This window comes from Macaca fascicularis, chromosome 17, assembly GCF_037993035.2.
Source record: "Macaca fascicularis isolate 582-1 chromosome 17, T2T-MFA8v1.1".
Classification (NCBI taxonomy): Eukaryota; Metazoa; Chordata; class Mammalia; order Primates; family Cercopithecidae; genus Macaca; species Macaca fascicularis.
Genome location: NC_088391.1, coordinates 71,217,552 through 71,243,788, shown reverse-complemented (window position 1 = coordinate 71,243,788; position 26,237 = coordinate 71,217,552).

Sequence of the window (26,237 nt, the reverse complement as noted above, 5' to 3'; positions counted from 1 at the left end):
ATGGAACCTTGATATAGAATGGGTTACCAGCATTTAATGACTAGGTGCCTTAGATACTATTTTTTTTTCAATTTTAATAGACAAATGCAAGTTAACACTTGAAAATTATTTTTAAAAAATCAGAGTACAAAATGGCATGCAATAAAAATTAATACTTTCCTGACTCATGCTTCTTTCTCATCCCCATATTTACTTCTTAGAATTATACCTTTTTTGTTTTTTTTAAAGACAGGGTCTTACTCTCCTGCCTGGGCTGGAGTGCAGTGGTGTGACCACAGCCCACAGCTCACTGCAGCCTTGACCTCCCTGTGCTCAGTTGATCCTCCCACCTCAGCCTCCTGAATAGATGGGAGCACAGGCTTGCACCACCATGGCCAGCAAATTTTTCTATTTTTTTTGTGGAGATGGGGTTTTGCTATGTTGCCTACACTTTCAACTATTGATGTGTTTAGTTTTTCTGGTGGTTACATAGATAAATACAAATAATATGCTTATACCATTATACCTTGTTTGATCAATTTCAGTGTGAAAATGCCTCCCTTTTGTCCCCAGCCTTGACTTAATAGTTGAATTGGCGCTGCATTTCAACCTTGAGAAAATTACTTCTCGGCACTTGAAAAGGCTGGACCCAAAGTTTCCTTAGCATCCAGGAAAGCTGATGGAAAATCTCTTGTCTGTCTGCAGTGTGGTCCTTCATCCTTATAGGCATTTTCCCCTTCTCCCTAGAAGTTTTCAACACGTCTCTTTAGACTTAATGTGCTGAAAATTTCATGAAGATACATTTTGAATATGGATTTTAAAATTCATTTTTCTCAAGACATGACAGACTTTTTCAACCTAAAGTTGTACATTCAGTACTGGGACATTTTGTTCTAGTGTATCTTTTTTTTCCTCCCCTTTTCTTTTTAATACCGAATACCAAGACTTCAAGTGTTCTAATATATCTTATATAATTTCCTCTCATCCATTTTCTATTTCCTATCTTTTTGGAACTTCTATTAATTGAATTTTAGCCTTTTTGGAATGATCCTCTATGCTGCATATCTTTTTCTTTCAATGTTTTACTTCATAAAGCATTGTAATTCTTCTATAACTTTATCTTCCACTCATTCTCTTGATTTTTCTTTTAAGTTTGGCAATTTTATTTTTAATTTCTAAGAGCTCATCCTTTTTTCTGCTTCTATTTTCATGACTGTCATGACATAAGCTCTCCAATTTCTTCGAGCATAGTAATTAAAACACTTTTTTTCTGTTCTCTGAATTATGTTTATTTTTTTATCTTGCTTTTTAAAAAAGGCTTTCTTTTTTAAAATACAAGGTAGTACAAGAAAGGGAGAAAATGTTTGCAAACTGCATTTAACCAAGGTCTGATATCCAACATCTATAAGGAACTTAAACAAATGTACAAGAAAAATAACAAACAAACGATCCCATTAAAAAGTGGTCAAAGGACATGAACAGACACTTTTCTAAAGAAAACATACATGCGGCCAACAAGCATATGAAAAAAGGCAAATCAAAGCGACAGTAAGTTATCATCTCATACCAGTCAGAATAGCTATTATGAAAGTCAAAAAATAACAGATGCTGGCGAAGTTACGGAGAAAAGGAACACTTATACACCGTTGGTGGGAGTGTAAATTAGTTCAGCTATTGTGGAAAGCAGTATGGCCATTCCCCAAATTGCTAAAAACAGACCTATCATTTGGCCCAGCAATCCCACTGCTGGGTATACACCCAAAGGAATATACATTGTTCTACCATAAAGGCACATGCACACATGTGTTTATTGCAGCACTATACGAAGACATGGAATCAACCTAAATGCCCATCAGTGGCAGACTAGACAAAGAAAACGTGGAACAGGAACACCCATGGAATACTATGCAGCCTTAAAAAAGAATGAAATCATGTCCTTTACAGGGACATGGGTGGAGCTGGAGGCCACTGTCCCTACCAAACTAATACAGGAACAGAAAACCAAATACTGTGTGTTCTTACTTATAAGTGGGAGCTAAGTAATGAGAACTCATGGACACAAACAGGGAAACAACACATACTGAGGCCTTTTGGAGGGTGCAGAGTGGGAGGACAGAGGATTAGGAAAATAACTGATGACTACTAGGCTTAGTACTTGGGTGATGAAATAATCTATATAACAAAACTCCGTGACATGAGTTTATATATAACAAACCTGGCTATGTACTCCTGAAACTAAATTTTTTTTTTTTTTAAGTAATAAATATAAGGTAGTATGGGATAGCTTTCAAGAATGTAGAGTCTGAGACTCAGATTTCTGGATTTCAGTTTCGGCCCTATCATTTATTAACTATGTAGTTTTGGACAAGTAATTCAACTTCTATGTGGTTTAGTTTCCTCAATTATAAAACATTGATAAGTATAGTACCTGCTTAGCATATTTTAATCCTAGTAGCATTAAATGAATTAAATATATCAAGACGTTGGCCAGGACTCATGCCTGTAATCCCAGCTCTTTGGGAGTTCAGGCAGATCACCTGAGGTCAGGAGTTCCAGACCAGCCTGTCCAACATGGGAAAACTCTGTCTCTACTAAAAATACAAAAATTAGCCAGGCATGGTGGCGTGTGACCACAGTCCCAGCTACTTGGGAGGCTGAGACAGGAGAATAGCTTGAACCCGGGGAATGGAGATTGCAATGAACGGAGATTGCACCGCTGCACTCCAGCCTGGGCAACAAAGCGAGACTCTGTTTCAAAAAACAAACAACAACAAAAACAACAACAAAATCAAGACAGTGAATGAAATCTGCTATATAGGAAGTACTAAGAAATCATAGCTATAATTAATGGTTTTCCACATGGATCTAGTGATTCATGATTAACTGCTCTTAGTGAAAAATGAAGGCTTCCTATATCACAGGTGGTCAGTGTGGATATGGGTACCTGTACTGTACATAAGTCAGCTTCCACAGTGATTTCTCCCTGCTTCCCTCCACTCCCCAAAGCGGCTCAGGCTGCCAAGGAGGTATATCAGCTCCAGTGACAGACTTCACCTGCAGAGGACCAGAAAGCAGCTTGGCCCTCCAGTGCAGAGTGAGGTGAGTTTATCCTCCTGGTCCGTAGTGAAGGATTAGCTTTAAACAGGAAGCTTGCTCGCTGTTTGAAAATAAAGCCCTACAACGACTAGCCTGGAGATAAATGCTGGGCTGTGGTGTCAGTTTTTCTGCCTGCAGGAGGGGTGGAGGGGGGCTGTAGGTGAAAGTTGTCTTAAGCCCCTTGTTTTTGCTTCGTTTCTCACTCTTGCTCTCCTAGTTGTCAACTCTGAGCCCAGAGAGCTACTGCCGAGAGAATGGTCCGCTAAACTTCCTTGTGGGCATTCTCTGGAATCTGGGTTCTTGCCCTTTGTTTCTCTGCAGCTTTCAGCTGCTCCTGTCCACCCAGAATTTGTTGAAGTCTCTTGTCTGCCGGTGAGTATGCCTACTTCCTCCCTTCCCTTTATTGTTATCGGTTTCTTCTTTTTCCCACTTCCTTTGAGTCATTTTAATGTGGTCTGGGGGCAAGGGTTTTGACTTAAGAGAGACTTACTTTGTGCTCAGAATAAAATGTTCATCCCTCAATCCCCCTACTCCTCCTGTCTCTTTTAATTTTATATTATGTTTTACAATTATCCCGCAAAGGAAATATTACTATTCCAGTTCTTCATGTGAAAATGAAGAAAAGCTTTACTGACACGTCTGGATCACATGACTAGTAAGTGATGACGCCTGGATTCAAATTCAGATCTTTCTAATAAAAAAATCACAATTTTTCCCTCTAAGATCCAAGAATAGGGACTCGATATAAGGATAAACATAATAAGTACTTAATATTAAGCATTTAGAAGAAAATCAAAATATTAGTTATACAGATTTTAACACTACATGGACAAATTACTAAGATTATTATCTGAGGTTTTTAAAACTGTAAGGTCTGGATTTTTTATGCATTGCTGGTAATGGTGTTGGGATTCTATAGTTATGGAACCCATGACAGGGAGGGTTTTGAGTCTTAAGACTGGAACACCTGTGTCATGTTCTCTTCTTTTACCAGTCCCAGGCAGTGTTTATTACCAGTTCAGATATAAGCATATCTGCCACAAAGACACCTGGACTTTTTATTCTGCTCCAAGGCCCTTTAGGTGACAAAGGCCTTCAGCCATGTTCCCCAGAAGCAAATGCAGTATAGATGTAGAACCAGTTAGTTAATCCAAAACCATGACTCTAGCAGAGGTCTGAATTATAATTTCAATAAGAGTTACCTTTTCTCGGCCGGGCACAGTAGCTCATGCCTGTAATCCTAGCACTTTGGGAGGCTGAGGCGGGTGGATCACCTGAGGTCAGGACAAGACCAGCCTGGCCAATATGGTGAAACCCGTATCTACTAAAAACACAAAAATTAGCCGAGCTTGGTAGCAAGCACCTGTAATCCCAGTTACCCGGGAGGCTGAGGCTGAGGCAGGAGAATAGTTTGAACCCAGGAGGCAGAGGTTGCAGTGAGCCGAGATCACACCATATGCACTCCAGACTGGGCAACAAGAGTGAAACTCTGTCTCAAAAAAGAAAAAAAAAAAATCTTTAGGAGTTTGCAGATAAATCAAACTTGAGAAGAAGAGATATAAATATTCAGGGAAATAAATGATAGAAGAAAAAAATTCCTAACTAAATTTGAAAATACAATGAACTGATCCAGATCTCTAATAAGACAACCTATTAATACAATGTTAATACTAGTTTCCTACCCAAAGTCACTGGAATTTTTTCTTATATACAAAAGGGCTTATTTTATTTCTCAAATATAGCACCTAGTTGGTATGCTGAACCAAATAAAATTCTAGTTAATTAATGTGCGACTTTTCTCTCTCTTAGCTGAAATATTTCAGTATCCATTCATTCTATGTATTAAGATTGCTATACTTTAAAAAATTTAGATATAGAAATCTGTGTATTCATAAGAAGTAAGAAATGGGGCCCAGCTTTTTTAAAGTCAATGAATGACCACAGTTGAAAGAATACCTATGTATTTTAACAACTAGTGCTGTAGCCAAAACATGTCTGCTTACATTCTTTATTTCTCATAAGTGGAATTTCTTGTAAAAGGTTTTGTTTGTTTTGCTATAGTCAGAGAAAAATGCACTCATCGGCGAGTTGGACATGGAATTTTCTGAAAGAATAAAAAGCACATGTTCTGACCATCACCACCTGTCTCAGTCTCAGCTCAGATTTGAACCCAAAGTTTAAAACACTTAAGAGGCATCTAAATTATCATTGTTGTTTATGATACAGTGGCTTCTGATTCTAAGAAGACAATCAAGGAGCCAGGAGTTGCTAGAAAGCAGTTCATTTACAAAATATAGGGCAACCTGGGTATCTTCACTTGCAACATGCATTATAATGGAATCAATATCTCCTGTCTTTTGTAATTCTGTATAATTTTATACCTATTTTGGAATGGCTACTTATTATAGGATCAATTGGTGTTGACTTAAATTGTTCAAATACTTGGTATGTTTTCCTACAGTAATATAATCGTGTTCAAAATAAATCCCCATTGTAATTTGTCCATACTCAAGTTGGATAAAAAATCTTTATGTTTGGTTGATTTACTTCTACATTCACTCTATAAGTAAGAATAGGAACTCCCCCACTTCCCTCCAGATTTAGAGCTTAAATGTGTTTCAGATTAACCTCTCAAATATATACAATTCAGTTAACTTGTTTAAAACATATTGATTCCCACTAGGCAGTTCCACCTGGGAGGAACTGATTTCTATCTAAGTATGTAAACTTTTGCTTTTCCCCTGGCCAAACACACACACACACACACACACACTGTCACACATACACTCACACAGTGAATGTTTTCACATTGAAACTGAAGATGTAAATGAAGGCCTGCAGTCTCTGTCTGGTTCTAGTTACAAGGTCTGTTTGTTGACATCACAGATGAAGGCCTGCTGTGTCTCTGGCTCTGTCTACTCCATTTCCCCTCTAATTAGGCTTTGCCCTCAATTAAGTTAATGATGCAACTTTTCCTATAGATCATTTGCCCTTTCAATCAATTAACAGAATATGAAGGGTGCATCCCTCCTTGGCTTGGGATTCATTTGCCCGAGGGCAGACTGTTCCGCTCCCAGAAGTACCACATAAGCAAAAGCAAGATGTTTACTATATCACATATTATCCCTAAGAAAATCAGGCCTAATGGAAGCCTTAACTAAACTGCACTTCATTATTGATTTGTGTCAGGGTAAAGAATTTATCTGAAATACTAGACCAGGTCAAAAATATTAATGGGAGTGTTGTAAGTATAAGGCAATTCAAAACAAATTTAGGGTCAATATTTTAAAAGAGAAAATAAAGACTCCTGCAATGTCAAGTGGAATTATGAAACACACACACACACACACACACACACACACACAGAGCCTACCTAAATGACCTGAACACATACTTGAGGTTCCTATCATTTGTGGGGGAAATCACAATGGTCTCCCAGACAAGATTATTTTTTATTTCTCAGCCTGTACTCAAAGATTTCAGAATTCATTTAAATGTAATTTGGTTTTAAATAATAAAGATAACCACAATAAGATTACTGTAGAACCCATATGTCATCTGTACCAATATTTGAATGCTGCAAACATCAAGATTTTAAGATAAAGTTAGCTGATGCTTTCTTAAAATGTATGAAGATTAGGTTAAAAAAGACAAATATGGCAGTTTAACATTTTATTGAAAGGCAGGATTGAAATAGATGTAGAATTGCAACAGGATTCTACATGCAATAGAAATACTAACTCTACATAGATCATAAATATCCTGTAGAATATTGTTTTGTTTAACAGGATGTGGCCGTTCTGTTATTTAAACAAAGACATGTTTTCACATCTTTTGTTTCCCCTGTAATAGGTAATATCTCTTCGTGATAAAATAGAACTTGACTTTTCTCCTCCAGCTTTATTAAAGTATAATTGACAAAAATTATATATATTCAAGGTGTGCAATGTGATGTTTTGATATGTGTATACATTGTGAAATGATTTCCATTATCAAGTTAATTAACACATCCATCACCTCACAGGGTTGCCTTTTTGTGTGTGTGTAGTAAGAATGGTTAAGATTTACTCACTTAAGGAATTTCAAGTATTCTGTATATATTATTATAATTTTATTTATTCATTTATTTGCGACAGGGTCTTTGTCTGTCACCAGGCTGGAGTGCAGTGGTGTTATCATGGCTCACTGCAGCCTCCTCCTCCCAGGCTCAAGTGACTGTCCCACCTCAGCCTTCCAAGTAGCTGGAACCACAGGCATGCACCATCAAATCTGGCTATATTTTTGATTTTTTGTAGAGATGGGTTCTCACTATATTGCCCTGGCATGTCTGGAACACCTGGGCTCAAGCAATCCTTCTGCTTCCACCTCCCAAAGTGCTGGGATTACAGACATGACCCACTGCGCCCAGCCTTGTGTACATTATTATTAAATAGAGTCACCATGCTGTATATTAAGTCTCCCAAACTTATTTATTTTATAACTGCAATTTCTCACACTTTGACCAACATCTCCCCATTTTCTGAATCCCTCAACCCCTGGTAACCACCCTTCTATTCTCTGTTTCTATGAGTTTGACTTTTTTAGATTCCCCATAAAGCACTTGGCATTTGATGGAAGATTCAGATAAAAAGAAATACCTCCACTAAAAAGTTGTTAAAATCTTACATTACTAACACAATCTAAGGGAACAAAATTTAGCTGGGCATGGGGTCACACACCTATAGTCCCAGCTACTCAGGAGGCTGAGACAGGAGAATTGCTCAAACCCGGAAGTCGGAGGTTGCAGTGAGGCGAGATCGTGCCACTGTGGTCCAGCCTAGTGACAGAGCAAGATTCCATCGCAAAGAAAAAAAAAACAAAATTGTGTCATATTTGGATGTTAGCCTGAAGAAAGCGGGGAGTCATGGAAGATTTTAAAGCACTCTGCATTGAACAAATTGAACAAGCTTAGGTTATGTACACACCATCCCAGGGGTATTTAGCTTTAGATCCTTAAGCATCAGCCATGAGTGAAGACACCAATGGGTTGAATTCATATTGATTCAATCCCAGCATATCCAAACCTTAACTCATGATTTCCCCTCAGAGACAATGTTCATCTTATTTCTAATTTCTCCACTGGTAGCAATGTTCTTGCCGCACAGCAAAGAAACAATCACTAACAGAGCACCTATGGGATAAAAGCAGCAGAGTCCACCTATAAAAGGTCCATTTAGACCTAGAGAAGGAGAAGTGATTTAATCTAAGCCACATAGGTAGTAAGGCACAGAAACAGGATTCTAGTCCAGTTAGAAAGTACTCTATAGCCATGTTCTTCTATGTAATCGAAGTTAAATGATAATTAAAAGAGGTGACAAAAACAGTAACATTCAAGTTACTTTGGGATGTGGCACCAGGTGAAAGCATGAATCAGGATACTGAACAACACCCCAGGAAGAGATGGATGCTTTCCCTCAAGAGGAGAGTAACTCAGGTAAGAAAGAAGAAAAGTTAGGTTCCCAGAAGCCATTCTAGGGAAGGCATGCTCTATCTAGCCTTGAGAGTATGAAGACTGCAGTCCCTGGTACCAAAGGCATAACCCACTGCTGATACAATCAGGCTGATAGTCTATAGCCATTTTGTACAATTTAAAAGCTCTTGGGCTAATGAATGCACAATTAATTTGATTACTTTCTTTCCTTCTTTAATGATTTGCAGAGCATTAACTGGAGGTAAGTAGCTGACGCACAATTCAGATGTATAAGCATCCAGAATTCATTGATGGTATTTTAAAAATAACCCCCATCTGCATGTCTGTGGGCCACAATCTGTTTCAACCTTGTTCCTCCGTGAGCATCATTTCACTTGAAACTTCATCTGGCCTTTCTCAAATTGCTGAACTGTTTCTGAGACAGGACTGGCTCCACTTCAATTGAGTGGATGTGGAGCACTGGCCCACTAAAATTTTAAACACACACAATACTACTTCCCCATTCACACTGAATTTAGCTGATGGCAATCATGATTTCCCCTCTGAGACAAGGATAGCAAAGCAATAGATCAATGAAAGATTTGGGAGCCAAAAATGTGTTACCCTATTCAAGCAACTTCTTTATTTTCCTTCCTGTGAATAGTTGCCTTCCTCACTCTTCCTTTCGGTAGTCTTTCAAACAGAAGACAGTTAAGTTAGCTTCCGTGGTTGTTTGGTTGATCCCTTGCTATGAAGAATCAGGACAATGTCGTCTCCATAATAATCTTTAATTTGCACCATTTTTCTGTTTCTTTTTTTCAGCAGTACCTTTGGCCCACGGTGTTCTTATCTTACAGAATACACAATTATCCAGTGAAAAACTCACAACTAGTCTATCTAGTGGAGAAAAATTCTTGTGGTAAATATCAGAAATACTTGAAGTAAGTGTAAAGCACACATCTCAACTTATGCAAATAAATTGATGATGTCGAAAACATTCATCAATTTAGAGAAGTCCACATCTTCTCATTTTCCTAACTCACCTTTGATATTACTATTTTTTGTGCTACTTTACTTTTCATTTACAGACTTCTCAATATATTGTTTTTCTAGTGGTCCACTTCACTCTAGGGCTACTACCCTCAATAAGGGTAGTTAACACTAACACTAAAACTCTTTATTTTCTCTCTCTTTTCTCAAGGTCCACATTTTTTCTCTTCTGAAGGTCCCAAACAGTTCTTCTCATCTCTTCCTCCCCCATGGAGGACTTTTAATCTTCCTTTGTGATCCAACACCTTTCCCTACATCATGCTTCTCAGTCATTCCACTTATTTATTGTTTTACATGAAATAGTTTTTAATGGTTGTAATGATATATTTTGCATGTCAAATCAAAAAGCTTAAATATAAACTGGAATTATTTCACTAAAAATGCTAGCTGAAAGAAAATGTATATAATTTTCAACTTAAAAAAAAAATCAGCAAGAGTTGGAGCAGCTGAGGTGGTTCTGGGGTGTACTGACTTTTATGCTGCAGGAAACCCCAGGCTGAGAGCAAGGACTGGGTGATGTCAACACACCTGAAACTTCCCAGAGTTATTTTTGACCCATATTCCTAAAACCGATGTCAGTGTATTCAAATCCTCTAAGAACATAAAAAAGTTGGTTTTAATATTGAAGGTAATTAAGAAAAATTCAATACAAATATACTTTAAATCACTTTTGCCAACCCCCCATGGGGTGGCATTGTTAAACTTTTACAGATGAAAACAAATTAAGATTCAGAGACGTAAACAAATTCCATAAGGTCACACATGACTAAGTAGTACAGTCAGATTCAGACCCAGGTGTTTTGGTTGAAAGTCCAAATACCACAGGGTGTCTCAGAGAGACAAAGTAGGTCTGAAGTTTGCAACTGCCTCTCCCCCAACCCCAGTCATCATTCTGGGACAGCAAAATTACACAGGGCTATTTGTTTCTATAACAGAGTATTCTCTACTTCGGTATTTCAGAGTCTTTTTTTTTTTTTTTTTTTTTTTTTGAGACAGAATCTCGCTCTGTCACCCAGGCTGTAGTGCAGTGGCACAATCTCGGCTCACTGCAAGCTCCGCCTCCCGGGTTCACGCCATTCTCCTGCCTCAGCCTCCCAGTAGCTGGGACTACAGGCGCCCGCCACCACGCCTGGCTAGTTTTTTGTATTTTTAGTAGAGACGAGGTTTCACCGTGTTAGCCAGGATGGTCTCGACCTCCTGACCTCGTGATCCGCCCGCCTCGGCCTTCCAAAGTGTTGGGATTACAGGCGTGAGCCACCACGCCAGGCCCTAGTACTTCAGAGTCTTTTGTGCAATTTTAGATTATCAGTTTGCCCATCCTAGAAACAACGCATCCCATGGTTTCTGAGAAATAGGAACTGAAGGGTCTCAGACAAAATCAGATAACAGAGACTGCTTAATCACTAAACTTAATTTTATCCTCAACTCCAAGTCATGGCTTTGCCCTGAAACTAACTGCTTTTCATGTGGGGAGAGTGAAAAATAAAAGGTGTGTGTGTGTTGGTGGTGGGGGGTGGTCGGGAGGGGAGGTTTAGCACTCTAGCACCAAGAGCTATAATATATTGCTACACAGAATAGAATTTTTTTGTTTGTTTGTTTGTTTTGAAACGGAGTTTCACTCTTGTTGCCTAGGCTGGAGTGCAATAGTGTGATCTCAGCTCACTACAATCTTCACCTCCCAGGTTCAAGCGATTCTCCTGCCTCAGTCTCCAGAGTAGCTGGGATTACAGGCGCCCCCCTGCCATGCCTGGCTACTTTTTGTATTTTTAGTAGAGATGGGGTTTCACCATGTTGGCGGTGCTAGTCTCAAACTCCCAACCTCAGGCGATCCGCCTGCCTCAGTCTCCCAAAGTGCTGGGATTACAGGCATGAGCCACCGCGCCCAGCCTAGAATAGAACTTTTAGCTGTTTTCTGGATGGTTAAGCTGGGCAAAAATGAGTAGCAGTTACAGGAGCATGTAACAGAACACATAATTTGCACTGTGAGTTTTTTGTGTTTGTTTATGTGCATACTTTCTAGTCATTAGAAAACCTTCAGAGCCATTTGTTACTCTTGCAGCAAGGCTATAAGCTCTTCACATTGCTGACTACGTTGTTCTCATTCAAAGCAGTGATGTGTTTTTTCTGTTCCACCTATATCTATTATCTGTTCCATGCACATTTAGATCATGCCTTACATATACATGTATATTTGTGTTTACATATGTATACATACCACATATACATAGTATACATAGATATAAATCTATGTAAGATACGAATGTAAAGAATATTTTATGCTGGACACAGTGACTCATGCCTGTAATCCCAGTATTTTGGGAGGCCGAGGCGGGAGAATCACTTGAGGTCAGGAGTTTAAGATCAGCCCAGCCAATGTGATGAAACCCCATATCTACCAAAAATTTTCAGAAAAATTGCTGGGCAAGGTGGCACACTCCTTTAATCCCAGCTACTTGGGAGGCTGAGGCAGGAGAATCACCTGAACCTTGGAGGCAGAGGTCGCAGTGAGCTGAGATCGCAACATTGCACTCCAGTCTCAGTGACAGAGTGAGAACCTGGCGCGCGCGCGCACACACACACACACACACACACACACACACACACACACACACACAAGAATATTTTTAAAAATACTCTAAAACTTACAAAATATTCAAATGAGTGCCGTTCTCTACAGAGGAGTTTGATGTCTTGGGAAGCCACATAAGCCATTATGACTATAACACTATAATTCCCACTATTTAGAATTCCTCTTTTAGAATTTCTTTCAGAACCCTTGTAATTTCATTGAAAACAAGAGTAATATACAAAGTGAATCAATTAGGCAAATTAGCATAATACTCTTTTGGTGGTGCTTGTTGATTGGGAACAGCATGGCACAGGGGGTGTGCAGTCATTAAGGAGAGCAATGAGTGTTCATGCCTTATAAACTGGCTCTAAATTACAAGTTTAACAATACAATTGACTTCCTAAAGATTAAATCGTCATCAATACTATCCAAGTAGAGGTAAGAGAACTGCCAGAGTTATGTCTGCAATTGTTACATTTTGCTCCATTGCTGGGCTCCTATATCCAATTATTTGACATCTCCACATGGAAGATGGCCAAAACCAAACTCTTGATTTTTCCACCTCAGATTTCTCTCACCATCTTTCTGATCTCAGGAAACTGTAGCACTTTCTACCAAAGACGCAGAGGTCCATCATGATTCATCTCTTTTCCTCATCCTTTTTGTTTTTTTGAGACGAAGTCTCGCTCTTGTTGCCCAGGCTGCAGTGGAGTAGCGCAATCTCGGCTCACTGCAACCACCACCTCCTGGGTTCAAGTGATTCTCCTGCCTTGCTTCCCGACTAGCTGGGATTACAGGCACCCACCACCACGCCCAGCTATTTTTTGTATTTTTAGTAGAGATGGGGTTTCCCCATGTTGGCCAGGCTGGTCATGAATTCCTGACCTCAAGTGATCCGCCCACCTCAGCCTCCTAAAGTGCTGGAATTACAGGCCTGAGCCACCGCGTCCGGCTTTCATCTTTCTAGTTGAAATCAACCAGCAAATCCTATCAACTATGTCTGTAACATATATTCTGAATTAGTACACTATTCTCCCTAATTAAAGCCACCTGTGGCCACTTGTGACTCTTGCCTGAATTTTTTACATGAACAGCTTTTTTGTTTGTTTTGTTTTGTTTTGTTTGAGACGGAGTCTTGGTCTGTCACCCAGGCTGGAGTGCAGTGGCGTGATCTTGGCTCACCGCAATCTCTGCCTGCTGGGTTCAAGCTATTCTCCTGCCTCAGCCTCCTGAGTAGCTGGGATTACAGGGCCCACCACCACACTCGACTAATTTTTGTATTTTTAGTAGGGATGGGGTTTCACCATGTTGGCCAGGCTGGTCTCGAACTCCTAACCTTGTGATCCGCCCACCTCGGCCTCCCAAAGTGTTGGGATTACAGGCATGAGCCACCATACCTGGCCTTCCTGTGGTCTTTTTCACATGTCACCTGAAACCCTCAAAGTTAGGTCTTAACTGAAATGTCACCTCTTTAGAGAATCCTTCTGTAGTGGTTTGAAATGGTGGTCCTCAAAAAGATACGTCCACATCCTAATGCCTGGAACCTGTGAATATGACCTTATTTTCAAAAGGAGCCTTTGCTAATGTAATTAAGAATATTAAGATGACCCTAGATTACACAGGTGGGCTTCAAATCCAATAACAAGTGTCTTTATGAGACACACAGAGAAGAGACACAGATTGAGGAGAAGGCCATGTGAAGATAGAGGCAGAGATTGAAGTCAGGCAGCCACAAATTGAGAAATGCATTAAGCAACCAGAAACTGGAAGAGACAAGAAACGGGTCTCCCTCAGAGCCTTTGGAGGGAGCACAAGTCTGCTTACATCTTGATTGTGGATGTCTGGCCTCCAGGACAGTGAAAGGATATTTTTATGTTGTTTTAGGTTACCATGTATGTGAAATTTTTTTTGTGGCAGTCCTAGGAAACTAACACACCTTCCCTGACCATCCAATCTAAAGTAGTCATGCAGTTACCATCACCATTTTATTTTCTTCATGACACATCGCTACTTGATTCTTTTGTCTATTCTCTTGTTTATTTTCTTCTCTCTCACTTAGAATGTAAAACATTCTGTCACTTAGAATTTTAAGAGAGCAACTGTAGTATTTTTATCTTCACTGTCATTATTTTTACAGCCTGTTCTCATGTCTGAAATACAGTAGGTATACAATAAATATTTGTGGAATAGATGAACAAATCACATACTATGAATCATTTGGGAGGCTGGACTAAATATTGCTAAGATATTTTCTAATCCAAGATGTTTATGATTTCATAATTTTGCTATTTCAAGATGACTTTTTTGAACATAAAATTAGAGACCATTGGTGGAGGAATTACAGATTAAAAACACAGTTTTAAGAAGAACGACATGGCAGAATATACTATGCGAATTATAGAAGCAAGGAATGGTAAAGAATTTTGCTACTTAGGAGCGAAATAATCTAATTGAGAGTGATGAAGGTCTATACCAGGAACGCTGTAAGAACTGTGAAGAAGAGAAAAATATGAGAAACATACACATATTAATTATAAAGCGAAACCAAATTTCAACAGGACAAGATGGATGTATAACAAGGTTAATATGACAGGAGACTTTCATTTATCAGCTCAGGAAGATTTTTTATTTTAAATTGTGAATTTAAGCTTACAAAACTGCATCACAAACACATGGATGAATGTTCATATTTATCATAAATAAAAGTTCTTTTTAAAATTATATCCCCTTTTGAGTGATTAATGATGAGTACATGCAAAGGTTGAATGTATCAAGCTGATTATACAATGAATATTTCCGAGGGTGTCTTCTGTGAATCAATGAGTCACATCAGCTCTCTTAGTTTAATACGTTCTAAGTGGAGGCCAGAATATAAGTCATACGTTTATTAAAGTTTCAATGGCTATTTAAGAAAAGCAGTAGAAATCCAGGAAATTATAATTTACACCAAGTGCACAAGGATCCAGCTTATTCTATAGCGGTGGATTTTCTTTCTTTCTTTTTTTTTTAATTCTATTTTTTTTATTATTATTATACTTTAAGTTCTAGGGTACATGTGCATAACGTGCAGGTTTGTTACATATGTATACTTGTGCCATGTTGCTGTGCTGCACCGATTTTCTTGATAAACGGAAATTTAAGTGTATTTAAAGGATTCCCTTTGGAAGAAAGGTGTCATTCATTTTTATATTTATGAAAGATAAAATCTGTCGATTATATAATTACAGAGAACACTTTTCTCTTTTTTTTTCCTGGAGACAGAGTGTCATTCTGTTATCCAGGATGGAGTGCGGTGGCTCGATCTCAGCTCACTGCAACCTCCACCTCCCGGGTTCAAGTGATTCTCCTGCCTCAGCCTCCCTAGTAGCTGGGATTACAGGCACGTGCCTCCATGCCCAGCTAATTTTTCTTGTATTTTTAGTAGAGACGGGGTTTTGCCATGTTGCCCAGGCTGGTCTCGAACCCCTGAGCTCAAGTGATCCACCTGCCTCTGCCTCCCAAAGTCAGGGAATTACAGGCATGAGCCACTGTGCCCAACCCAGAGAATGCTTTTCTTTTTACAGACAGTCTCTTATATATATGTAAAGGAAATAAACTTCTATTAAAACAATATTTTCTAAATTTAATTCTACTATATCAATCCATGTAATAATAAAAGCAAATGAAAACCCTAGGATGAGAGGCAGAAAAAGATAGGTAATCCCGTTATTCAAAGACGGAAGTAACAAAGAGCCTTCTCCAGCTAAAAGAGAAATTGTTGTATGGTTTAATTACATAGTTCAAATACAGAAAGAACTACCAAGTCAGAAGTTTCTATTGTGGTGTTCTAGTTGTGTTTTCCCCCCCGTCCCACTTACCTTTAAGTATTTAAGTGATGAATCATACATTTTACAGAGATAATTTGAGTAATGCAAGGTTTTAAGCTTAACTGTTGAAAGCTATGTTGCTTTTTCTTTCTTCAAAGTTTTTGGAAATGATTCCCTTCTACTTGATAAAATCAGAAGTTTAAGATGTACAAACAAGTCAGATGATGTCACTCTATTGGTAAAGGAGTAAGTCTTATAAATGAATTACGAAACTTGGGACAGACTCTGATGTTACGTTTCTTCTTTAAAAGGGCAGTTTGAAAGCCTCTAAGAGAAGATTATGAAGTTTGGAACCAAGATGGCAGGAGACACAAGGAAGGCTGCAGATGCTTTGAACGTGTCTACTGGAGGAATATGCTATGTTGTGTTAAGTTAAGGTCTATCAAGGGCATTTGGCTACAAAGTGAGAATTTCTATACTTGCGTTTCACACTTGTATGTGAACTTGCGTCTGAGACTAAACTTGAACTGATGGAGGAAAGGGTGAGTAGTAGTGAGAATGGTATGTCAGATACAGATTGAAAAAACTTGTGCTACTCACACCTTCATCTGAGGAATACGTCCAAACTAACAGGCTGTGCTCTCCAAAATTCCAGTATTTGGTCACACATGACCTTACTTCTCTGTCCACCTCTGGCTATGGCTAATTCGGATCTAAGAATAGCTTGTACATGGCTCACCTGGAGTTCAAATCTGTATCCTCCCTCTAAAGACAGGCTTTTAGCATGAAGTTGTACAGGAAGAGAAACAAAGATTAAACAAGGAAAACTGGTTGGTGGGCAGAGGGGAATGGAGTTGATAGACGAAGAAAAACACCAAAGGCGGGGTGCGGTGGCTCACGCCTATAATCCCAGTACTTTGGGAGGCCGAGGCGGGTGGATCACAAGGTAAGGAGTTCGAGACCAACTTGGCCAATATGGTGAAACTCTGTCTCTACTAAAAATACAAAAATTATCTGGGCATGGCGGTGTTCACCTGTAGTCCTAGTTACTTGGGAGGCTGAGGCAGAAGAATCGCTTGAACCCAGGAGTTGGATGTTGCAGTGAGTCAAGATTGCACCACTGCACTCTCTAGCTTGGGTGACAAAGTGAGACTCTGTCTCAAAAAAATAAAAGAAAGAAAAGAAAAGAAAGAAGGGGAGGGGAGCGGAGGGGAGGGGAGGGAAGGGGAGGGGAGGGGAAGGGAGGGGAGGGGAGGGGAGGGGAGGGGAGGGGAGGGGAGGGGAGGGGAGGGGAGGGAAGGGAAGGGAAGGGAAGGGAAGGGAAGGGAAGGGAAGGGAAGGGAAGGGAAGGGAAAAGAAAAAGAACACCATGAAAGAAAGACACAGAGAGGATCAGGAAGCTGGACCATAAGACTCACTTGGTGATTTTGTTTTCTGAGGCCTTATTAAGCTTTCTCAGCATTCTCTGCTAGTCTGTTCTCTCAATAAACTCCCTGACAGTGAGGTGACCAACTCTCCCCAACTGCCTGGGACTATCCAGTTTTATCATTGAAAGTCCTGTGCAGGAAACAACATTATCATCACAAACAGCTTTGGGTATCAGGGACTAGATAATCAAAATCCACAAATATTTCTCAGGCAATCAACAGTAAAGCTAACCGATTTACAATGGAATAAAGGAAGCCTGGGATATAAGTGACAAAAAAATGTATCATATGACTTGTCTCGGAGAAGAAATAAAGGGCTGGGGAAAAAAAGATATAAACTCAGCCAATGTTTGAGGGGACTAGTGAATGAACAACGCTGACAGTAACTGCTTTACCTGCGGTCAGTAGGGGCAAATGACTCACTGAAGAGGCCATTTTTGTCTTCAGGGCCAGGACTAAAGAACAGAGACATGCTTTGTGGGGTTAGCAGGGGATACCGCTCAGGCAGAGATGTAGTCATTATTTTAGAGTGATACCTAATAGAAATTAGGCTTAGAACTTTGAGTTCATAGCCAATGCCAATTGTGAAGGATCTGTGAAAGGAAGAAAAATGTTGTTTTTGAATGCAAACATGAGTTAGGGCAAAGTTGATTAGAATTAGTCACAGATTTTTCCCTCCAAAGGAAGAGAAGGAAGGTTCAAAAGGTAAAATAGAGATCATTCTAAGTCCACATGAATTGCCTTGAAACTGAGTGATGGGGGTGAAATGAGAGCATGATGTGGCTTTTGTGAAAATTAAACATTATCTTACTGATATGACTCATAGGATGAGAGAGAATATCTTAACCTTGGAGAGGAAGGTATTCTATCAGGTTGGTGCCTGCATTTGATCACCTTTAGTGTGACCCAGGGTGACAGGAAGTAGCTGTTTCAGGATGATCTCAAATCAGGTGAAGACGTTTAAAGTATGAGCCCATTTGGGGCTAAATGATAGCAACCATTTCTTGCCAAATGAACCCCATGAGTGGAGGAGATGAGAGGAGATAGAAGTGAAAATTGAACCAAAAAACGGGAAAGGAATATGGCAAAAACAGTTGGTTATAACCTTGATTTTAATATGAACACTTGCTGTCTTAGCCAATGGAAGTAGTAATTATCAGGTAACATTTCTTTATAAATTTATAAATGAGGGAAGAACAGAAGACATAAATGAGAGATTGCAAATTTGCAATTTATGCACCAAAAATGGGCGGTAGGCATATTCTGTTGGCCTAAAGTAGATTTATAATATCAGAAAACGTTGCCAACCTGGTTACTTTAAGAAAAAATACAAATCCTGGCTTCTCTTTAAAAAGGCAGATCTGGCGGCCAGGCACGGTGGCTCAAGCCTGTAATCCCAGCACTTTGGGAGGCCGAGGCGGGTGGATCACCTGAGGTCAGGAGTTCAAGATCAACCTGGCCAACTTGGCAAAACCTATCTCTACTAAAAAATACAAAAAAAAAAAAAAGTCTGATTTGGCATTGCCATATGTTTATAATGAACTGGAATTGAGTAGACCTTTTATAAAAAATTTGTATTTGTTTTACTTATTTTGTTAGAGAGAAGGTCTTGCTCTGTGGCTCAGGCTGGCTTCGAACTCATAATTACATAATTATTAGATTATAAGTTTAATTCCCAATATATCCATTTACTTTGCTTTATAGAGAGTAAGCTATTTTTACCAAGTAGGAGTCTTACTTTGGTTAACAGGATTACTCTATTAAATATGGATTAGAACACTTCAATATTTCAGATTTTAAAAATTGAAAGCCTAGAGATTTTTTGACCTGAAATGAGATATGGCTTTATACTATTCATGCAATTATTAAACACAGACCAGTCATTCAACTTGTGGTTATTTTGACCATCAGTTTCTCTTCTTAATCTACTAAGTCTCATTACGGGTGCAAAATTCCTCTGAAATGTTGTGTTTTATCCAAAAATTAATTTAAAACTTGAAGTCATTCCTTTATACAATATGTTTAACAGTTAGTTCAAAAAATAATGTTGGAATAACTTGAGTCTTTCTCCTCAAGAGCAAAATATATGATATATGGGTGCTCTAGGTGGTTTCTTCACTTTGGTAGTTCGTGGTAGCTCACAGTGTTCCTCCTGGAATGATGAATGTAAAATACTTAGCATAGTGATGAGGAGATTATTCAATAAATGTTAGCAGTTCACTAATTCAATAAAGTATGTAATTATAACAAACTTGATTAGTGGTTCATTTGAAATGAAAGTTTGATCAACACTGATTCCTTTCTTTCTGTTTCTGTACTTCATCTCTATGAATATTTAGCGAGGATTTCTACTGAATGTTTGTGGTAATAAAAAAGTGTGCCATCAGTTTTAATAAAGAGACACCCACTTCAATTACTATGTGTTACAACACTTCCAGTATCATTACTTGTGACAAATTGCAATTATACTTGAAATCCAAAGCATAATCCAGTTCAGAGAGACACATGGAAGTGACCCTTGAGCTTTATTTTGTTAAGTTAAAGTTAAAACATTGCTTTTATTTCATCATGTCTACAAACATCCCTGGAGTCAGAAACACCATTTTTGCAAGAGGTGAGTTGTAGTTTAAATAAAGCATTCAAACGGTCATTCAAATAAGTTCAATATTTATTATTCTGTTACTTTGATTTTAGTATATTTCTAATGTCTATATCTGCCCGTGAACCTATACTTCCCTCCTGAAATATGTTGCTTATGCTTACCATATTTATCCAACAAAATATGGAAAGTTATGTAAAACAGTGTCTTTTATTCTGGGCCATCTTGCCCAGGAAATTTGACTCCTCAATGAAATACAGGAAGGGCCTGCTTAAAGGGGCCTAAGGATATCTTACAAGCTTCTGCTTGAGTGGTAACATTTACTAGGGGAAGTAAAGAATTTATTTTTTCAGCTGAAACTCTGAGAAAAATTTTAGGTATAAGAGGAAGATATAATTATGTGGTTTGGAATTTGGCCAGGGCCCCGGAATTCATACCTCTTCACTTTTAAGATGTGTCACAGACTCTTTAATTACCCCAAGTGGATCAAGACCTCTGTTTTCTGTCTATTCCATCAAAAAGATATCACACATTGTTACACATTTATCTAATGCCTCTATGAAATTTAAATTTTACTGAGAAGTATGCAGAAATCATCTTAATCTCTCCTACTGAATTTTGTTTTTTGAAATCCTGATGTACACATGGCAAGGTGGGAGCCATTCTTTTATAAGAGAATGACTGCTGGTGTCCGTGGGGCTCTCAGGCAAAAGCCTGAGGTCTACCTACTAGGAATCAGACTGGCTGGCTGTAACACTGAACTTAGCTGCTTACTGGCTGTAAAATAGGACACGTGTCAGTTAACTTTGACCTTAACTTGAGCAGCAGTTTCCTTATCTGTAAAACAATCAATAAGTATTTATCACTTAAATATTCTACAAATGAGACGGTGTTCAAGAAATTCTTAGCCTCATACTTGGAACACAGCAAACAGTCAGTGGATGTAAGTATGATTATTATTCTAAGGCTTTCTCTAGGTCTTCAACATGATGCATAGTAGGCTAAGCCATGTGGAGAGGTGGTAGGAGTTCAGCGAACAAATAATATAAATTACAGTCTGGCTTTGAAGAGCTTTGTACATCAAGCCAAGAAGTTGAGATTTTTATCCTGTACACAAAAGAGAAGGAATCATTGAAGGGTTTTAATCAGGGGAATGACAGGGTGACATTTGTGTCTTAGAAATAGGACTCTGGTTTCAGGGTGGAGGAGGGACTTGGAAGAAGAAAGGCTGCAAAGAGTCTCAAATATACTGCAAACTTGCCTGTCTCCTCAGAGTATGAACCTAATTTACTCTCAGTTATTGAATTGTCTTGCAATGCTTCCATGCCCTGGAATTATACTTGAAAGTTATAATTGTCTTTTGAGAGACGTAGTAGACTTTTTGTCTTTATACAAAATGACCCTAAACTTCTATTCCTTTTTTTTCTGGATCTTTCCCCCTAAGGCACTATTTCCCTCTAAGGCACTATTTCTACTTATTTGTTAGTTTTTAGTGTTGTGAGCACAACAGATAGCCAAACATTTTAGGAGTGTGTCTAAAACTAGAATAAATAGACCTTCAGTTTCCTCTTCGCTTGGTTGATAGAAATCGGATTTCAATACAAAAGCATCTCCACTTACTAACTTTCAACATACGAATTCTTACAGATATAACACATTGAGGGCAAAAGTGCTACAGTTGTGAACATCACCAGTTGTGTGTAAACAGTCACTTGAATACTTTCACTGGGATGTGGGAAAGATGGAACAATGTCACTCTTTCCATAAATTGAGGAACTGCTCTGAATACCAGAGACTAAGGATCTTATCTTTGTCCTGCCTCTGAGTCATGTTGCCTTTCTAACAATGGCTGGCTCTTCATCCCTATATGCAATGCAGAAACAGATAACACCAATAACTTATTTATAGCAAAACATCATGTGTTTCCTGAAAATATGCATGAAATTATATTGGAGGTTAGCATTGAAGCATTGCCTCATGAAAATATTAAAGTCAGGCTAGTGGGGTGCTGTGGTTCACTCCTGTAATTTCAACACATTGGGAAGCCAAGGTGGGAGGACTGCTTGAGCCCAGGAGTTTGAGACCAGCCTGGGCAAGATGGCAAGACCTCATCTTTACAAATTTTTTGTTTGTTTGTTTTGTTTTTAACAAACAACCTGCTCTGTTGCCCAGGTTGGAGTGCAGTGGTACAATCTCAACTCACAGCCACCTCCACCTCCTGGGTTCAAGTGATTCTCTTGCCTCAGCCTCCCTAGTAGCTGGGACCACAGGCATGTGCCACTACACCCAGCAAATTCTTCTATTTTTAGTAGAGACGGGGTTTCACCATGATGTCCAGGCTGGTGAAACTTCTGACCTCAACTGATCCACCTGCCTCAGCCTCCCAAAGTGCTGGGATTACAGGAGTGAGCCACTACAGCTGGCCTGCAAAATTAAAAAAAAAAAAAAAAAAAAAAAAAAATTAGCTGATGCTGTAACATGTGCCTGTAGTCTCAACTACTTGGGAGGTTGAGGTGGGACAGTCACTTGAGCCCAGAAGTTTGAGGCTGCAGTGAGCCATGATTGCCCCACCACACTTCAGCCTGGGTAACAAAACAAGACCCCATCTCTTTAAAAAAAAAAAAAAAAAGAAAGAAAGAAAGAAAGAAAGAAAGAAAGAAAGAAAAAGAAAACTCAGGTCATCAAATTAGCTGGCCTAATGTAATCTGTGGCTTACAGGGCAAGGAATCAACCTTAATCCTGTTACTAATAAGGAAAATAGGATAAAAACGGAAGTACTCATAGCCAAGGTGTAACTCAAGGGTTGAGAAATAAAGTCCAGATGTTTGATTAAGGTCATGGGACTGGAAGAGAGAGACATGCACAGAAGGGGCAAATTACAATATCTAGTATCTTCAGAGTCAAGGGAAGCAGATAGACAAGAAATAGGGCCAAACATTGGTGGCTTGAAGTCCAAGGGAGCAGTAAGGAACCTAGAGAAAAACATAGGACTGAAGTAGGAAAAAGATCTTCAGAGAACAAATTTGAGGTGCCAGAACCCAGAAAGATCCCTGTAACTGAAGCCAGTTTCTGTCTCATTCTCATAGTCTTTGTGCTTGCTGTGGTGGCAGGAACTGATGAGAGTACACCTCACTTGGGCATTACTAGTGTCACTGGTACAATTTTACTGTCTTTACAGGGGTGGGAGATAAGGAGCGGTAGCTCTTTTTTGAGCATCAGCTTTGACGCTGAGGGACTAGCCGTGGAGAGGGGAAGTATATGATCATGACTGGGGGAGGTGGTCCCAGGGGCAGGGTTGCAGTAGAATCTAGAAGCCCTGAGCACTTAGGAGAGACACTAAATCTGCAAGAGAAGTGCAAGAGCACCAAAGTCAATTTACAATTTTTCACAATTTTACCTAAAATATGTCCCTAGTTATAGAACTATATTAATGGACTTGTTAAATCCTCCATTATTAAACTCCCAATAAAGAAGTACACTCCCAAGCCCCATAGATCTCCTCAAAACACACCTTCTTAAAAGTCTCAGTGATGAATGTAAGTGTCATTAGTAATAAAAGCAAGGCTGTGTTCTGTGAAAGCCTATACTTGGAAATGGATATTTGGTGTTTTCAACAATCTTGTATAGTTTCTCACAAGTCATGCATCAATAATGCATTAATAGTGCTTTAGAATAGCTCCAAAATCTGTTACCACTAAAAATAGTTGTCTGTCTTGAATAGATGTCTAATTTTGAAAGGAAATGGTTCACTTTCAAATATGAGACAGCTGTAAAAAATTATATATATGAACACATTTATGTACAGTACAGACTCTTCAAAATAGTCCTCAATGGAGAAGAAATATCAATCTATTCTTCAAAGACTTTATACAACAGTTCTGAGGTACATAAATAAAATATAAAATGTATTTATTTGATCATTTTTACTTTGAGAGTCTGTTACATTCAATATAACCAGTATTTTAGCTAGTTATAGAATTGTGATTCTATATATGAGAAGCAAAGATGAATTAACGGTACTTGATTCTTTCATTGAAAGAATTTAGTACAATTTGATGGAATTCATGCCTAATATTTCAAAAACGAATTGTCCTGCTTACAAAACAATCTCGTACATAACTGACCTTTCTCCATCCCACCTTCTGTTTCTCCTCTTTTCTCCCTTCCTCCCTCCTTTCCTTCCTTCCTCTTTTCTTTTTCTTTACTTCTCTTTCTTTCCCCCTCTTTCCTTCCTTCTGCCCTCCCTCCCATCCTCCCTCCCTCTTTCCCTTCCTCCTTGATGTCTCTTTTTCTTTTCTTTTTTCTCTTCTCTTCTTTTCTTTCTTTCCCACCAGAAATGTTGTTATCCAGCAAAGAACCAATGGAAAATAAGTAGCTAAAAATAACTCATCCAATAACTATTCATTCCCTGGATTCCTAAAATGACATGAAGTGCTGTAATAGCAGCATGTGCAACTGTGGCATAGACACAGACCCTGCCATCATTATTTATAGGTTAGTGTAGATCCAGACAAGTAGAGAGGTCATACTTGGGGTTAGGCAGACTTTGCTGAGGAAGTGATATTTAAGTGGAGACCTGTGCATAAACAGGAGTCACTGCTTTGTGTTGGAATGTGGGGTGAGACAAATGAATAAAAGGTGTTCACGGCAGAGGGAATATGTATAGAAACCCAGAAGCAAGAAGGAGCCTGGAGAATATTGAAGAATCTCATAGTTGGAGCTTTGGAGGAGTGGTGATCTGCATGTGGCATAGTGGCGGGGGATAAGGTAGAAAGGTTTTCTAATAAGTGCTATGGGGTTTGGGCTTTATCCTAAGAAAAGTGAAAATAGAGAAGCTCATGAATACATATATTTAATTATGTCCAGGTTACCTAAATATCCAGGATGCTGCTTACCCTCTGTTTAAGTGCATCCTTATGAAAACTAAGACTAACTTAGCCGCAGGACATGAGGAAGCATCCAGCTCATAGACAAAAAGCTATATAAGCCAATTTTTAAAATTTGTTTTTTCTACCAGTGGGTAAAATAATGTTACAATACTCAAATTCAGACTCAACAGACTTTAGACATCTTTTGGAATCAAAATGTACGCTATTTAAACCCTGAATTATATAATATTTGAAATTACATAAAACTTCCCCAGGCAGGGGTTCTGGAAACCCTTAAGACCTCTGTGCATGCTTCAGCCATTTCTGCCAAAAGAAACTCTCTGATTAAAGGGAACCAGGCCACAAGGTACAGGAAATGAGGAGCCCTGGAAGGAGACGTGCAAGTTTGCACAGACACATCTGCCCAGGGCCTACGAGTAACAGGAATGATGCAAAGATTAAATAATACATTTTACTTTTTGCTTTTTATTAAATTTTCACAGGACTCTGTTTTTTTTTGTTTGTTTGTTTTTTGTTTTTTTTGTTGAGACAGAGTCTTGCTCTGTCACCCAGGCTGGAGTGCAGTGCTGCAATCTCGGCTCACTGCAAGTTCCACCTCCCAGGTTCATGCCATTCTCCTGGCTCAGCCTCCCGATTAGCTGGGACTACAGGCACCAGCCACCACGCCCGGCTAATTTTTATGTATTTTTAGTAGAAATGGGGTTTCACCGTGTTAGCCAGGATGGTCTCAATCTCCTGACCTCGTGATCTGCCTGCCTGGGCCTCCCAAAGTGCTGGGATTACAGGCATAAGCCGCTGCGCCCGGCCAGGACTCTGTGTTTTTAAGAGCAACCTAATGTAGTGACACTTGACTCTCCCAAAATGAAGAGAAAGTTATGTCCATTCACCTGTAGATACCACGGTTAAGAGCGACGGTTTTTAGCTTTTTCTGGGTGTACGAAACATTTTGAAAAATCATTGATTTTCAGAAATAATTGACCGGGCGCGGTGGCTCACACCTGTAATCCCAGCCCTTTGGGAGGCCGAGGCAGACGGATCACGAGGTCAGGAGTTGGAGACCAGCCTGGTCAATATGGTGAAACCCCGTCTCTGCTAAAAATACAAAAACTAGTCAGGCATGGTGGCGCACGCCTGTAGTCCCATTTACTCGGGAGGCTGAGGCAGAAGAATGGCTTGAACCCAGGAGGCGGAGGTTGCAGTGAACCGAGATCAGGCCATTGCATTGCAGCCTGAGCGAGAAAGTAAGACTCTGTCTTAAAAAAACAAAAGAAAAGAAAAGAAAAGAAAAATCATTGACTATTCACCCTTGACTTCTGAATATGTAAATATAAAACTGCAATCATATGCATACTACATTCCGCCTAGACGTTCAG